Source organism: Pteropus vampyrus, unplaced genomic scaffold (assembly GCF_000151845.1).
Source record: "Pteropus vampyrus isolate Shadow unplaced genomic scaffold, Pvam_2.0 Scaffold353, whole genome shotgun sequence".
NCBI classification, from domain to species: domain Eukaryota; kingdom Metazoa; phylum Chordata; class Mammalia; order Chiroptera; family Pteropodidae; genus Pteropus; species Pteropus vampyrus.
In genome coordinates this window covers 1397170-1413125 of record NW_011889134.1, presented here as the reverse complement: position 1 = coordinate 1413125, position 15956 = coordinate 1397170, and the positions used below count along the sequence as shown (strand labels likewise).

General features: G+C 39.6%; 1 protein-coding gene and 1 long non-coding RNA gene across 2 annotated transcripts in view; both read right to left on the bottom strand.

The window, feature by feature from the left end:
• The window catches only part of LRRC1 (leucine rich repeat containing 1), a 122538-nt gene that overhangs the window by 55583 nt on the left and 50999 nt on the right, over positions 1-15956 (bottom strand). The window lies entirely within an intron of this gene.
• On the bottom strand, positions 1981-4526 carry LOC111731193. Its single transcript, XR_002776979.1, has 2 exons — positions 2443-4526; positions 1981-2135 (listed from the first exon to the last, which is right to left on the bottom strand). It is a non-coding gene; the product is annotated as an uncharacterized LOC111731193 (long non-coding RNA).

Genomic DNA, 15956 nt, shown 5'->3' with positions numbered 1-15956 from the left:
TATTAAGGGTTGTACCCCAAAACGTCTACGTGCTAACATTCAGCTTATTTCAAGCTTCTACATAAGGTGAAAAAAAATTTTTTTAATCATAATTTTCATTAATTAAAACTGGTTTTGTCTCAAGTATGTCCAAGAATAAAAGCATAAAATTCGTATTTACAAAATGTCTGAGAATGATTGTAAAATTAAGTAATCTTTTCCCTATAACTTTCTTAAGATAGCCTTTAATTTAGACCCACTCTAAGCTATCATTATTTCTGAATCAGAATTGCTTTGAATTAGGGAGACACAGTTGTACTACAAAAATAAAAGTACCAAATCAGTAGTTTACCAATATAACCATTATTACAGCCAGTATCCCAGAAAGAGATAGATAATCGGCCCTAAACTACATCAGTGCAAAACTCTTTTTCACCACCACCAGGTAGACGACAACTAGCCCAAAGCCTTCTGAGATACAATGTAGCTTTCACTACAGATACTGTCATTCAAAAAGTGATTTAAAAGAATAACATTCCCTGCCCTTCCTGGCACTCATTTCTTGGCATCCATGTTTAATAAACACATCAAGCTGAAATTCCACCCTCCTTTACCCCTACCCCCGCAAAGTAACACAAAGGCTTGGTTTACATTCTTTTATAGGGAATCAGGGCTATCTTCTTCCTTTGTGCCCAGAATTCTCCAAGTGGACCACGCCCGTTCCTCAAAAGCTATCATCATTTTAGGGCCACTACTATAATGGAGACAGACTGGACGAAGTGACCTCTCGGGTTCTTCTATGTATGTGTGGGTTCAGAAACTTCTGGGGCACTTCCTTTCATGCAAGACTGTGCACAGCCAGCCTGCTTCATGTAGGATCATAGCACAATAAATCCTTCCCAAATAAATTAACTACTCACTGGCATTTATTCTTATTCTTTATAAAGAGTTATCTCTTCTCGTGGGTTCAAGATCTATCTGATATTAACACGTTATAACAGTAGGTTCTCTCCATTGAGAGTACCATGAAATGCTAAGAAAACAAGCCTTACATATTTTTGTGGCTATTCTCTAAGATTAACTAATTAATAGTGCTTGAAAATAGAAAGATAAAGGTGACTAGAAATGCTTAAAGAAAGTAAATTATTACCTCCAGCTATTAATTTGCCTTTTTGTAAAACCGCAAAGAATAATAACATTTTAAACCTTAGGACATATTATATGGACAGTTAGTAAGTTGAAATTTTATTATTACAAACAGGGCAAGAGCTATGTAAATAATCATTTACACTTATTGCGTCAGCACTACTATCCCCACAGCAAGGTAACTGTGCTAGTTTAATCAGTACAAGGTGCTAACAAGGTCAAGGGCCTGGACGCAGTCCAAGCGTAGGCTACTCTCCTTCTCTTGGTTCCAGTCTCATTGCACTCTGAGGACCCTTTAAGTTAAGATTTGATTAAAAAAAAAAAAAAAAAGACAGACAACAGCTGAGCCTTACTGAGCATGTACTAAAGGTCAGGTGTAATTCTAAGCACTTACCACAAATTAACTCATTTAAATCTTCACAGGTCTAAGAAAGTTACCGTTATTTCCATTCTCTGAATGAGGAACTAAGGCACCAAATGGTAAGGGCCTAGCCAAGTTTACAAGCTACTAAATGAGAGGGCCAGGATTTGAACCTAGGCCTTCTCACCCCAGGGTCTGCGCTATTCGCCATAAAGTTATGTTGTCTCTAAAAATAATGAGTGAGGTCAAGAGAAACCAGAAAACTCAACACAAGTGCTCTACTACTGCTACAAACCACAGACATATGCCATTTGTGAAAGACAAGGATAAGGCCATCCCTCAATCTTCGGAAGTTCAGTGGAAGGGAGCCAAGGGGAAGGTACACCATCCCATCCGACCTCTTGCAACATATTTAAACTTTTTCTTTACCTAAGTCTTATGATTAAACAAAGCCAAACTAATACTTTATGTCCAAGAAAACATACTGAAAATACCAAAGTAACAAAGAAGAAACTTTAAAGTTTAATTCTGTGGTGTGGCTAATCTTTACCAACTTTGGATTACGGCTTAGTATAGAAATTAAGTATAGTATTTGATTAAGTACATAATATGAAAACATTTCATAATTATTTCTTGCTTAATGTAGTTCCTACAAAAGAAGAGAAAGAATGTAATTAGTACTACCAACAAACAGGCAATATGGTGTCATAAAATTTCAATTAAATCTTCCCTGAATCCCCTCAAATAGATTGGGCCTCACATGGTGTCCAATAGTTAGTTCTTTAAAGCACTTTGCTCAAAGGCATATAAAATTTACTATAGAAATTTACTCAGTACCTTGCTTCCCCACTAGATGTATCCTCTACCAGCTCAGGGATCAGATCTATATTGTTCCTCAATGTCTCCCCCGTATTTACCACAGTGCAGGCCCTTAGCAGGCATTTAGCGATACTTACAAATTGCTCTGGACTGGAATCAGAAGATAGATTCCAAGCTAGCATCCTCACTTAACTTAGGTAAACTTCAACTGCTCTGAGCCTCCATTTGCTCGTAAAAGGGATGTTTGAGTTCTCACTGTCTCATCAACCAGGGCTATTGAGAGATAGAATGAGATAATGTACATGATAACTCAGTAAAGCACACAAATGCAAGGGACTAAAAGAGAGCAGAGGAAGGCAACCCCTCCCCACATTGGTACAGACTGGTTTTGTTGAGTGTGGGTCACTTTTTATATCAACACATAGAGTTTGGGGCATATGCTTCCCTGCCCTCTTCTCATCCCCAATATTTATTCAGACCAGAGGGAAAAAAATATCATCAAGAACTCTGTCAGTATAGAAAGAACTGAGTCTTTAAGTCTCTTGTTATTAGCATCCAATCTTAGACAAAGAAATGTATCTTTGTCTAAGCACCTCAGTGCCACATCAGTGACGTTAAACCAAATCAAAGACAAACAAAAAATAATATAGCTTAAACAAATGGTATCAACACAAAGAAAGCCACCTCACTACCTGTCCTGAAAAGAGATCCAGGGACAGAGAATGACTCAAACAGGAATCCAGCAATTTTCAAGTGTGCACATGGGTATCAGACTGCTAACCGACCCTAAACTCGGCATCGACATTCAATAAATTGCTTCAAGACTTGTTCAAAATGAACAATTTCCCAATTAGAGATTAATTACATTTGTGTTTCTGGTCTATGAAGGGAAAATGTTTAAGAAATGACCTACAAGAAAGCCCACTTGGGTTTTCCTTCTTATGGAAACTATCAACATTTATATTGAGCACCTTCTATATTTAATGATGTTAAAATGCTGTGGAGTGATACAAGAGTAAAATACAAGATTATAAAGAACTTGGTCCTCCTCCTATCTTGCACTGTCCCTTCCTATTAGAGAAAAATTAACTTAGTAGATTAATATCCTTGCCCACACACTGAATTCTCCAAATGCTACAGCAACTCCTGGTAAGAAACTGTGCACCAAGGTCACCCTGGCCAATGCTGAGCTGACTCTTAGGCTTTAGCTGGCCGCCACGGTATCAAGAGTACATACACACACATACACACACCCTCCTTTCAACCAGATAGACACTTTATATTTTTTTAGCACAATACTTCTACTCTAGATGAAGATTTGAAACTGCTACCTGACTGTCTATTGCTCAGAGAAGACTCTTGAAATTAATCAACTGACAACTGTTGTCACTGTTACCTTAAACACAAGTGGAAAGTCGTAGGCACTGAGAAAATAGCAGGGGACAAACTTGCAAACTTGGATCAAGAAAAGTGTCAGGCATGGCTCTGAAACACTCCCCTCCAAGCCCTGTTATACCACTTGACGATGGACTGTAAATAAGAAGAGCTGTCATTTCTGAGGGCCTATTATGTACCAGGTATTGCAACTGACATTTTGCAACCATCATCTCTAATTTTTACAACAAATACTGAGATAGTAGTAGTCCCACTAACAGATGCAGAAGCAGTGTCGGAAACATTAACTAAATTCTCCAAGGCCACTCTGCTGACATGTGGAAGAGCACGGCTATGAATTTCCAGTCCATCTGCTTCATGGTCATGGAAGACTGTGAAGTAACTTTTGAAGATCTGAAGAGTCAGATACCACTAGCTCCAAATTTGCTGGAATAAGAGATACCAAAGGAAATGCATATGAGACAGAGGCGGTAGAAACACAAGCCTGAGGTTGTGAGATACCACTTGACAGTCATTTTATAGAGATGGGTTGGAGGAGTCGTCTGAGGGGAGAAGAAGCAAGTGAATCTCCTGTTATGAGGACAGGGGGTACCCAACAGGCAGAGAGGAAGAGAACTGTGAGAGCGGAGCCAAGAAGACAAGGGAGCAAAGAGTGTCACTGAGAAGGCGGGGCAACGTGGCAACCAACAGGTAAGGAAGATGTGGACTTCACCATTGGGAACGTGTTGTCATCTTCGAGAGAAAACAGAGAGATTTGCAGGGAAGCCAAACCCCAAACGTTGAGAAGCCAGTGGATAACAGGAGCTGCCAAATTCTGAGACACAGTATTCATGGCTGGCAAGATGAGGAAAATGGAAAGAAGGTGATACAGCTTTCTGATCATGAAGCCTAATTTACTTATTTACGAGAACTGTTGTTTAATCAGAGATTATATCCTGACTAGTAGGTTAAAATCTTTGTCTTTTATTAAATGATAGTGAGTGTCTTTCTTATCAAAATAGTTGGCAATTCTGTGTCACGATCTCATTTAAAAAATTAAACTGCTTGCTCCATAAACCTAAGAGCCTGAGAACCTGAGCTAGAGTATGCCTTCAAAATGTCTGGCAATTAGAGGGAGAAAAAGGGGGTTTATAACTTGAGAAGAACAAGGTCATTGTGTTTGGGTTTGACTTGTTGGTTTGGAATATCTGCAGAGTGACTGGAGGAGTTAGAAGCGAGATCGAAGAAAGCTGTGAAAATTCATTCCCATCTTCACAGAAAGAAACAAGGAGGGTAGCGCACAGTGTGAGGGAAAGACTGGAGAGTGAAGACTTCAGAACCCTGGCTATAAGGAAGGGACAGAGAGGAGCCTGGGACCAGCAGGCTGCAGGTGATGTAAGAAAGCTCATAAATTGAGAACAGGCTCATGGGATGAGATGCCCCAATCTACAGCAGAGGTGAATGACAAAATCCAGTCTTAAGAAGGAAACGAGTGCCATAATATGAAACATTCCCAACAAAAAAATGAACACCGCATCTACCAGACAATGTGGCATGGAGGGAGGGAGAGAGGGATAACAGGAGGGTCATTCTGGCATGGAATGTAGGATCCCATTATGTGTAAAAACCATGAATAGAGATCTGGCCAGAGACAGAATTCAAATGTTACAAGGAAGAAGCAGTGAACAGAATGAGCACATAAAAAGAGATGCTGACAGACTGTAGTAAAGTACTGAATGTTGTGACTTTGGGCACACTCAGTACATCACATCACTTCATTTAGAATTATTTACTACTCGGGTAAAACAAGGTCCTTGCGTGCCAAACAGGCTGGCTGATTAACACAGTTTGAATGCTATGCTCCTGGCTGCCTGACTCAATCCTGCTTAAAAATATCTGGGATTGTCAAACAAGACTAAATATGAATGCCTGATCCAAGTCTGCATTTGCTGCCACAGCTGTTCCTCTGGGTGTACAGGGGGAAAAAAATAGCTAAATGGAGATTTTTTTCAAAGGCATCATCCTATTTATCATATTATTCCAACCACCAGACTTACCCAGGAGGTAGCCAACCTTGGAGACAGAGGCATAATTCCTGCCTGAGTAGCCTTTCCAGTGTTTGTGAAGGGAGGTGGGCACAGACATGATACAGAGCAGAAAGGCTAACGTGGGTCTCTCTTCCTGGTGCAGGATGGATGACAGGACAGAGAGACCCTTTGTCCAAGTTTTATTTTAGAGTCTTGGCACCTGTGCTAGCAAAATGCTTTCCCAGTTCAGAAGGCTTTCACCTAATTCTAGCCACAATTACCAAAATAACCTTTACGCCTCAGCTTTTCCTCCCCAGCAGAGTTGGCTAAATAAACACAAACATGCCTTGAGGTACAAAATACTGATTCACCGGAAAAAAAAAAAAGTGAAAAATAACAGAATACTAAATGTTAGGTTCCATGTGGAAAAATGGGAAGGGAGGAAAAATGTGGACAGTTTGTCATTCTTTTTACTTACCCTCCTCTTCAAACAAAATATATATGATTCTGAATAATGTCTACTTAAATCACAAGATAACGGCAACTAAATACCAAAAACTAAAAAGCAATGTTTGTCTTCATCAGCTACTTCAACATTCACTCAAAACTACAGCTCATTTTAATTACACCCATATAATATGGACAAAATTACAACTACTGGTATTTATGCATCAAAATCCTCTAGGAAAAGGAAGACTTCCAATGGAGTAATGCTCTGATCCGAAATTAATTCTTCAACTCTTCTCCAAGTCTCCTCCCCCTTCCCTGGACCACAAGAAATCTTTCCTTCCTCTGAACTGCCAATCAGCCCCTGGAGGCAGGCCCACTCCTTTGCATGAATTCTATGGGCCTGATTCCGTGCTGTCTTGTGTTACCTTTTATGTATACTACATCTTTCCAAACAGAATCTCAGATTCTTGTCAGCTGGGATAAACATCCTACTAACTCGGTGTTCACTTCTCACACCTCCACACCATGCAGTGTTTGTCGACTAACGGACTCAACCACAGGATGGAATGAGTCATTTAGATTCCTAAAAGCACTCTCTGGGTAAAGCACAGAATAGGGGGTGCAGGCCAGAAGTGAACAATACAGTTCTCCAGAAGTGCAGGGAGAAGCCATTCGGCACAGATAAACTAGCTAGAACACTGATTCTCAGTAATCCTCACCAGCTTTTTCCAATGCTCATCCCTAAACCAGGTCTAACAAAACCACTGAGTATCCCAGAGAATACAGGGGAATCATCTAGAGCACTTACTTGATGAAAAAGTCTGGCCACACTCCTGGCAACTGATTCACCAGGTCTAGGGTCCAGAGACAGAAGCTGCATTTTCACCCAGAATTCCTGGAGATTCAGATAAAGAGGATCTTAAGGCTGCCTCTGAGAAACACTGAGGCATTTAACTAAATTGGTTCTCAGCCCTGACTGCATATCAGAATCACCTGGGTCCATCATCATTTGCGATTCCAAAAAGCCTGGGCAGTAGTCTTTTAACTACCTCAGGTGAATCTGATCTGTAGCCAGGTTAAGAACCCCTGTTGATGAGGCCCTGGCCATTTTATTGTGGTATCTGACAATTACTCATAGCTCCCATCCACAATTTACCTCCATAATAAAGCTATTTCTGCTCTTAGATCGAAGCAGAGCCAACACTTAAAGGCTGCGGGCTCTGAGGGCTTTGTTAGAACTGCTTGAAGTGGGAGGGAGGCAGAGTAGCAATGTAACAAGGGAAAGCTGTTTTGTTGTTTAGTTGAAGATGATGAAAAGAGGGAGGGAAAGAAGTGAGAAAAAGATGAAAAGGGGGACTGTCTGAATCTAATTTAACTGCCTCCTTCCCATTTTTAAAGAAAGTCAATGCTTTATGCAATCCCTCTATCTGTAATACAAGTATACTTTTCAAAAGTAACCCTTAAAAAATACTTTAAACTAGGAAACAGAGTGCAAAAGGTATTCTAAAAAGAGCTCAAAACATGTTTATCTTATTCAGAGGTCCTGTAGAAAAAGAGCTTAAGAATTTAAAAATAATGAGTTGTCAAATGACAGATGAAAAACTATGACATTTATAATCTTTTAACTTCTTAAAAAGAAACACAACAGAACTTATATACTAAAATTGGTATTATCCCCTTAAAATATTCATCATATGAAGCATGCACATATATTCTTCTAGTATTGCAATTGGATTAATGTTTTGCAGCTCTTTCTTAGAATTATGAATATTTCTCGTAACTCAATGTTTTGAAAAAATCTTGCAGAACCAATGCTGTTTCTATGAATTATAAAAAATTCAAGACTGGGAACTAGTATAAAATATACTCTGTTTCAGCTGAATCTCACTGTGAAGATGATATATTATGGCAAGTTTGGTTCTATTTCCATTTCCTAAAGCAATCCACACAGACCCCAATCCGAGTTTAGGGCAAAAACCAAGAGAGCTTTTGCTGAGGGGTGATCCAGATAATTGTAACAGATGCTTGAATTTTGAACTAGACAAAAGTCATTTTCTGTACTTAAGCCATTATTCCATGGATTTCATTGAAGATGTGAAAGGTTAGACTTTCAAGACATCCTTTTGACCTAAATAGTGTTTACAATCCCTGTCAGAAGCTGTTTAGGTTCTATTAGGTTCTTATATGAGTAGCTCCTAGCTCCAGTTCTAACTTACATGAGTTTTCCTGGAGATAAAAATGCAGACTCTGGGATCCTCATCTGCATATTCTAATTGCACAGTCCTTGAGTCAGGTGGAAATATGCAATTTTAACAAAGATTCTTATGTGGGCAGTCTCAGAGCCCACCAGGAGAAACAGTGCTCTAAGTATAGGCAGAAAGACCATGATCCAAAGTCTAAATCTCTAGGTAAAAAGAATTGTTGCTCTCACTTTACTTCAAGGCCGCTTTTCCTGTGGTCTCATGATCAGCAGGGCATTCTGATTTGCTAAATTTGGTCATGTTTTTCTCCATCCTCCCTTTTAAATTACATATATGGTTTTTGCCCACAGCATTTCGAACCCCTCTGGGAGGAGATGGTAGCTTGTCATCTCTTGGATAGGATTCTTCCCTCTGCTTTACCTGTGATTAACATCCCAGTATCTGACATGCAGAGAATGCACAGTAAAAGTTTCCAGATTGTCAAACTTAATGTAGAAGTTCCAATGTGCTTCTTTCAAAGAACATAAAATGCATTATAAATATCAAACCTTATAATTCCATGGAGGCCTGTCATGTCTGACTTATTCCCTGCCAGTCATTAACTTTATTCACGTAATTCAAGAAATCTGCATCTCTAGGCTGGATAAAGGGCTGCAGACCTTACATCCTATTCTGTAACACAAAACCATCCATGTAAGTGCTCCTACAAATCAAAAAGTCACAAAAATGGGTGCTCTCCTCTTGTATCCAGTTTCTCTCTGAAGTTACAATGGAAGGGATGAAAGCAACAGTCACAAGGGCAAAGCCTAAGGGATCACCCTATTCATTCATTTATTCACTTATCCAATTATTTAAGCAATTAATATTTAATGGACCCTGATTATTTGTTCCAAGCTATGTGGTAGAAGGTAAGGAGACAAAAGTGAATGAGAGGCACTGTCCTTGCCCACTATGATCTCATAATCCAGTGGAGAAGACAGGTATCATAAAAATAAGCCCAGTACAGCGTGAAACCCAACACTGGAAACCTCAGCAAGGGTGGGGAGAGTCTGGAAGTGGGAAGGGCAAGTTGTTGACTTTTCTTGCCTCCATGATTTTTTATAATGACCATATACTGCTTTTATAATTTAAAAAAAAAAAATCACATGATGAAATAAACTTGGAAACACAATAGGTAAAAGCAATTATCAAAGCAACTTAGAAGGAGGGAACATTATGTCTGTGGTCCTCAACATTTAACATGGAATAACCAGGCTTAAAACATCCAGAGTCCACTGTGGTCCCAATCATAGCTGATGACCAGACCCCAGAAAAAGAATATTGGTGACTGGTTACCACCACCTTCTGCCTTTTGGGTCTGCTTCAGTATGACAGCAGCGATGCCTGGAATGCTCATTCCCACACCAGCCACTGATTAAACACATATACATTATGACCAGAGAGTTATGAAATTCCTCCATTAATTATATCATAGTTAGCTTTTCAGGACATATACCACCATCATCATAATAGCTCACATCCCATAGAACTGGCAGATCCAGCAGGAAACGGTGATCGCTGCTGTTTCCTCCAGGAAGTGGTGATTGCTGATGTTTTTCAAGCATTCCTCTGATCTCTCAAAGAGAGTCCGGGGAATAGCATAAAACAACAATCACTGTGTGCTGTAAACCACTTCTGACATTGCTTTTGCTGTCACAGATGACCTCTCACATGCCAAATCCAATGGAAACTTTTCAGTCATATTTACTGACCATTCCACTCCAATGCACACTGCAGTCTTCCTGGACGTGCTTCCCTGCTTTTGGTTCCATGGTCAGGCTCTCGTGATTCTTCTGTTTCTCTACCTGTTCCTTCTCAGTCTCTCTCTTTTCAGGTTTCTTTTCATCGGTCTTAACAGTGCTTCTCTCCAAGGTCTTGCCTTTCTACAGCCTGAAGAGTTTTATCCATGACAACTTCATTCATTAATCTGCAAGTTTTAATTCTAGGCCATGGGATCAATATAGCCTCTATGATATTTAACATGATAACACTGCTCTGCCATTCTCTTGCCTGGTTTTTTCTACAATACCAGTTAACACTCTGACAAATCCTCCTGCGAAGGGACTTTTTTCCTCTGCTTTCCCTTAAATGATGGTATGCTGCATACTAATTTACCCTTCCAACTCCATATCCTCTCATTCTCCTTCAGTGATCTCATTCATATCCGTAGCTTCGGCATTCACCTACACATGGATTACTCTAAAAACTTTATCTCCTGCTAAATTTCTCCCCTAAGCCTTGGACTCTTATATTCGGCTACCTACTGAACATCTCCATTTAGATATCCCAAAAGCATCTTACCTTCCGCATGCCCACAAATAAACTCATCTTTCCCCCTCAGACCTGATCTTTTCTTCAGTGTCTCTATCTCTCCTGTGGTGGTAGGTGGGAGTTTATCCCAGACCCAGACCTCTCACTCGCCCTCTCCACATCCATCAAGCTTCCCACTTGTCACCCTCATGCCTTGTCCGGAATCTCCCTTTCTCCTGCTCCCCTCTCCAGTCCTTCCACCCTCAACGTGGATGCCTGGCCTACTGCATGCTGCTCTCAATCAACTCCATGTTCTCTGCTAGTGCCACAATCATATGGGAGCCACTCCCCTGCTGGAAACCCTTTCCTGGCTCCCTACAGCTTTCAAGAAAACATTCCTTAGACGAGCACATAGTCCCTTCATGATCTCACTGCCATCTACCTCTCTAGCTTCCTCTCTCACCACACATACCAGTAATATCTTGTATTCCCCAAGTTTATCATACTTGTATTCCCCAAGTTCATTTCAAACCTTCAGATACACAGTCATGCTATTTCATCTTTCCAGAAATGTCCTTCCTGCATGTCTTTGTCTCTACCTGCTCCTTGTTCCTCAGGGCTTAAGTAAATGTCATCTTTCCCAGGAAGCCTTCTAAATACTCCTCCTTTCCCCAAAAATGATCAAGACATACTCACCCCACCTCCCAGCCTCCTCCAGGCATACTTCTGAGACAGGACTTTCCACACTGTTGTGTCATCACAGATGAATTTGGTCCTTCTATCCTTGTACCCTAAATTCCTTGAGAGCTATCACTAAACTGACTTGCTATCTCTGGTTCCTAGCATGGAACTCAAATACCTGGTGCTGGTTAAGTATTCAAGAAATGAATACAACTCATTCTAAAACCTGTCCCTGTTCCTGTGTCCCTTATCTCAGTGAAATATACATTCTAGCCAAGACTTCGCTAGTGCTTTGCTGTGCTTTTCATAATGACATATGCTGTCTTCACTTAGAACATTTCTTTTAACTTATTTCTTCCCATTTGGCTCCCAAAGAAGGTCAGAAAAGTTGCTAGCACAGCAAAGAGGGCAGTAGGAAAGGGTTCAGAAGACAAAAGTATCTGCTCAGAAAATGCTAGTGACTTACTGGGAGGAGATCTCTTTGCCATGATCCAGTTGGTCATTAGCCGACTAGTCCATGACAAAAACCAAAGGCAGGGAGGGACCCTGATATAGCAGGAGCTGTCTTTTCTAGAGGCATAGGGCAAGTGGGAAATTTGTGGAGCAAAGGTGCTCCTTGTGATTATGACAGCACATTCCCAAGGCATCTGATTCAACTTGCGGCTAACTTCAAAGTGGCCTAGGTAACTGCCATGCTGTGTCCTGTCAGTTCCCAGCCAGTTAGACCATAATGCAGATAGCACCATCCATTCAGATGAGGAAGTGAGGAATGCCAATGACCCACTCAGTTCCCTTAGGTGCTTCCCGCCTCTGACTTAGTTCAGGCCTCTGCAGAGAGATCTCAGGTGTTTCCCCCTAGGCTCCTCTGGTGTTTCCCCCTGGCTCAGGGCTGCCTTTTGTTTTGGACATGTGTCAAGTTATTGGCACATGGTCCTCTCACGTTTGTCTAATTTGCTCAGACCCACTTGTTCATCTTGACTGACCACTCATCAGCCTTGCTGAATGAAAGAAGGCCTATTCTTTAACACTTTACGGCACTAACAAACAAAGCCTGAACAATAAAATTAAATATTTCAAGACATCAACTATTACTGTGTAAAGGTACTTTCACCAAGCACTTTCACAAACAAAATATATGTTAGGTAAATACAGAACTGACTGTTTCACAGTACCCTAAGAGCAGTTGAGCATTTATGCTTGGTCTGTTTCTGCCCACATTCTTTCCCAATGTACCTCTGTAACTATATGGCCTGAGGGGAAAATTGTGCCTCCTCGATTTATTTCAGCACAAGAATCCTAAACCAGGTAGAGATTTCTAAACTGCTTACTCACCTCTTTCTTCACTCTGTCTGGTTGACTTTTAACTATCATGTCCTTCTGGGAATTCCGTCTTTCTGGTTATCTTATATCAATCCTACCTTTGAAACCTATAGCTTCTTGTTGGTGTTAAAGTTATAGATCAGTTCACGTATTCTTCAGAAAGACAAAAAGGTAAAAGTTACTGATTAATCTGCCTTTTAAAAAAAACAAGTATTTAACAATAATGGTATGGGAAATGTTTACAAACTATGTTAAGTGAAGAAAAGATATATCTGTGTGTTGTATATTTCCAATTTTGTGAAACACTGAAAAGAAAAAAAGACACATGAAATACACAAAACATCAATGATGATTATTTTTAAGTAGGATAGAAAATTTTTAAATTGGGGAAACAAAATTGTGATTTTTGGAGTCTAACATACCTTGGAATCAAATAACAGCTCTACTACTCACTAGCCATGAAACCAAAGACAAAGTTTTGAACCCAAGACTGGATTTTCTCATCTGTAAAAGAGTACAAATTTACTTCTTGGCGATGGTTTAAGGATTAAATAAGATAATACACATGAAGTTTAGCCTCATAGGTGGTACAGAGTAATAAGCATCCAATAAATATTCTGGTGCTAAAAATTTACATAGTTTTCTTGGTATTTCAACAATGTTTATGTTTCACTATTATTAATTCTTGATAATGAACATGTGCTTTAAAACATATAAGCAGGAAAGAAATGACCCTAATAATTCATTTCTCTACTCTTCTTAAGGTGGTCTTCTTAGTCTTCTTAAGATAGGTCAAACGTAATTCACTTTATCAACAGCAAGGAAAAAAGGAAATTTGCTAAATTGGATGCAAAGAAGTAGTTCAAAGAGGGAAACTTGCTGGCTGCTCCAGACAGGTCCTCATGGGTAAGATGAACCTCAGTGGATTAACCAGGTCAGAGCCATCAAGTTGCCAGGTCAGTGACAGTTAGCTCAGAGAAGATAAAGCTACGAAAATGTGTACATGCTAAGAATATTTACATGAGATCGAGTGATCAATCTGAATGACAATGGAACTGGGTACTGATATCAACAGGTCAGTGTATCACTTCTCTTCAATGTCCATAGCAAGAATGAACTGCCCAATCACAGTGCTTGGTGAATATTCATACCCAGAGAAAAGAACATGGAATAATCTTAACCCTGAGAAATTAGAGATGACAAAGTCATCTCACTAAAAAAGGGTTAACACCTGTTTCCAAGGGCCTGGGACTTTCATAGTGTCTAATCTCTTCACTTTTCTTTTGAAGGTAAAACTCCACACAGCCTTATTTTTGGCTTTCCTTATTCTACAATTCTGTCAATGCACCAATCTTTTGCCGAAATAGCACAATTACGTCAGAAGTATTACATCGGAGCTTACTGAGAAAGCCCTACTATCTTTCACTAGATGACAATCCATTTCTAACCATAAAAAATTTAAAAGCCACCTCTTAGGGATGGAGCCACTTCTACAGGTGGTTCAATTCATTCCCTATGTAGATTTCCATGCGTTTTAATGTCTTAGGATGACTTTTTCCTGTTTCTATCTTCAAATTCAGAGAGTATGTAGCCATAATATTGTGGACGTCCTTTCTCTAACATAGACTAAAAACTATTAGCCCTACCTTTATCATCTTTAACATGCTCCATAAATAATTAAAAGTGCCACTCCTCTGGGTTTCTTATTCAGTTCCACCACTGACTTAGAAATACAGTTTTGAGATACATCACAACTTCTTCAAGCCTTAGTTTCCTCATTAGTCATCCTGAGATGCTTCTACCCATCTCACCAGATTAGTATGTGGATTACTATGTGAAGATTAGTATGTGAAGAAACAGCACAACGCCTGGTGTATGGTACATAATATCTAGACATCACCTCAGGTAGAAACTTTCTTCACCTATATCATTCCATCCTTCAAATCTGCTTGGTGTCCTCACCTCTGCCCTGTATTCTTACTCTCACAGTCCTAGTTCAGATCTTCATGACCCAAAATGAAAGATGATGATAGGATTAATTATGGCAGCTGTTCACTATGTACAAGGCACTGTTCTTTTAAGGGTCACAATAATTCTATGCTGTAGGTACTATTATAATCTCTATTTTATAGATGGCACACGGAGATTAAGTATCTTGTCCAAGATAGTGATTCCTACCTTGAAAACCTTTAATGATAATATATTGTCTAGAGCAAGTCCTTAGACAACCATTCCTCAAACACAAAACTTTCATTTTTAAAACATACTTTTAACCAAGTTCTAAAAATTCAAAATAAAAAATATCATGCATAATTACATAGGTTTTATGATAACTATTAGCAAATCAGTGTTTTCAAATATGCTATTCTATGTCTGGGTTTACACATTTTTGTGCAGATGTGGGAAGAAAGGCTATTCTGTCCTCTTTGGGCATGCATCTGGATTTCCTATAAATATGTCACTCACTGGAAGGTTGTGACAGTGCAACAGAATCATGTGCATATGTGTTTCTGTTTACTAGGCCTGTGTGTGACTGATGACATAAAGTCATACAACTTCAGCATTCAATTAAATGCCAGTGTGGCAGATGATGCTAGCGCTTTACCAATAGCCAGGTTTCTCTTCCTCATGTACAAATAGTTAACTGCATCTCCCAGCTCCTTTCAGTTAATTTGAGGACATAAAATTGGCCAATAGAGCATGGATGGAAATGATGTACACCACTTGACACGGCGCAAAAAAACTGCCCATACATAATTCCCCGTTTTCTCCCTCTCCCACCTTGGATTCCACTACTTGAACAAAGATGTAAGCATTACAAGAAGGAATGTACAGAGCAGAGCCTCCCATTCCTCACCTCCCCAGTCTATGTTCCCTTCCCCCACCACACACGCGCACACACACACACACACACACACTGGACTGTTAAGCTGAACAGAAATAAAGTTCCTCATTGTGTAAGCCCTTCAGATTTTGGCAGTTTTTAAATCAATAGTTAGTCTGTCTTGACAGAGCTTAGCATTTCACCTGGCAGAGCAAATCCTTTACAACACAGTAGCAGTCAGCTGTACAACAACAACAAAAAAGAATCCCATGACAATTCATGTAGTTGTAGTTCTTACTGTTATGTACTGGGTGCTTCTTTAATTTTCGATGAATCCTAAAATTTTCAGTGAATATCTAACAGACAAGCACTGAGGTATTTGCATTTTTAATTATATTGTCCACTCTGTAAATCTATTACAAACATTTGAAAAAGAATTCCAATAATAATGGCACACAGCTAAGGAATCCACTCATTAACTCCTC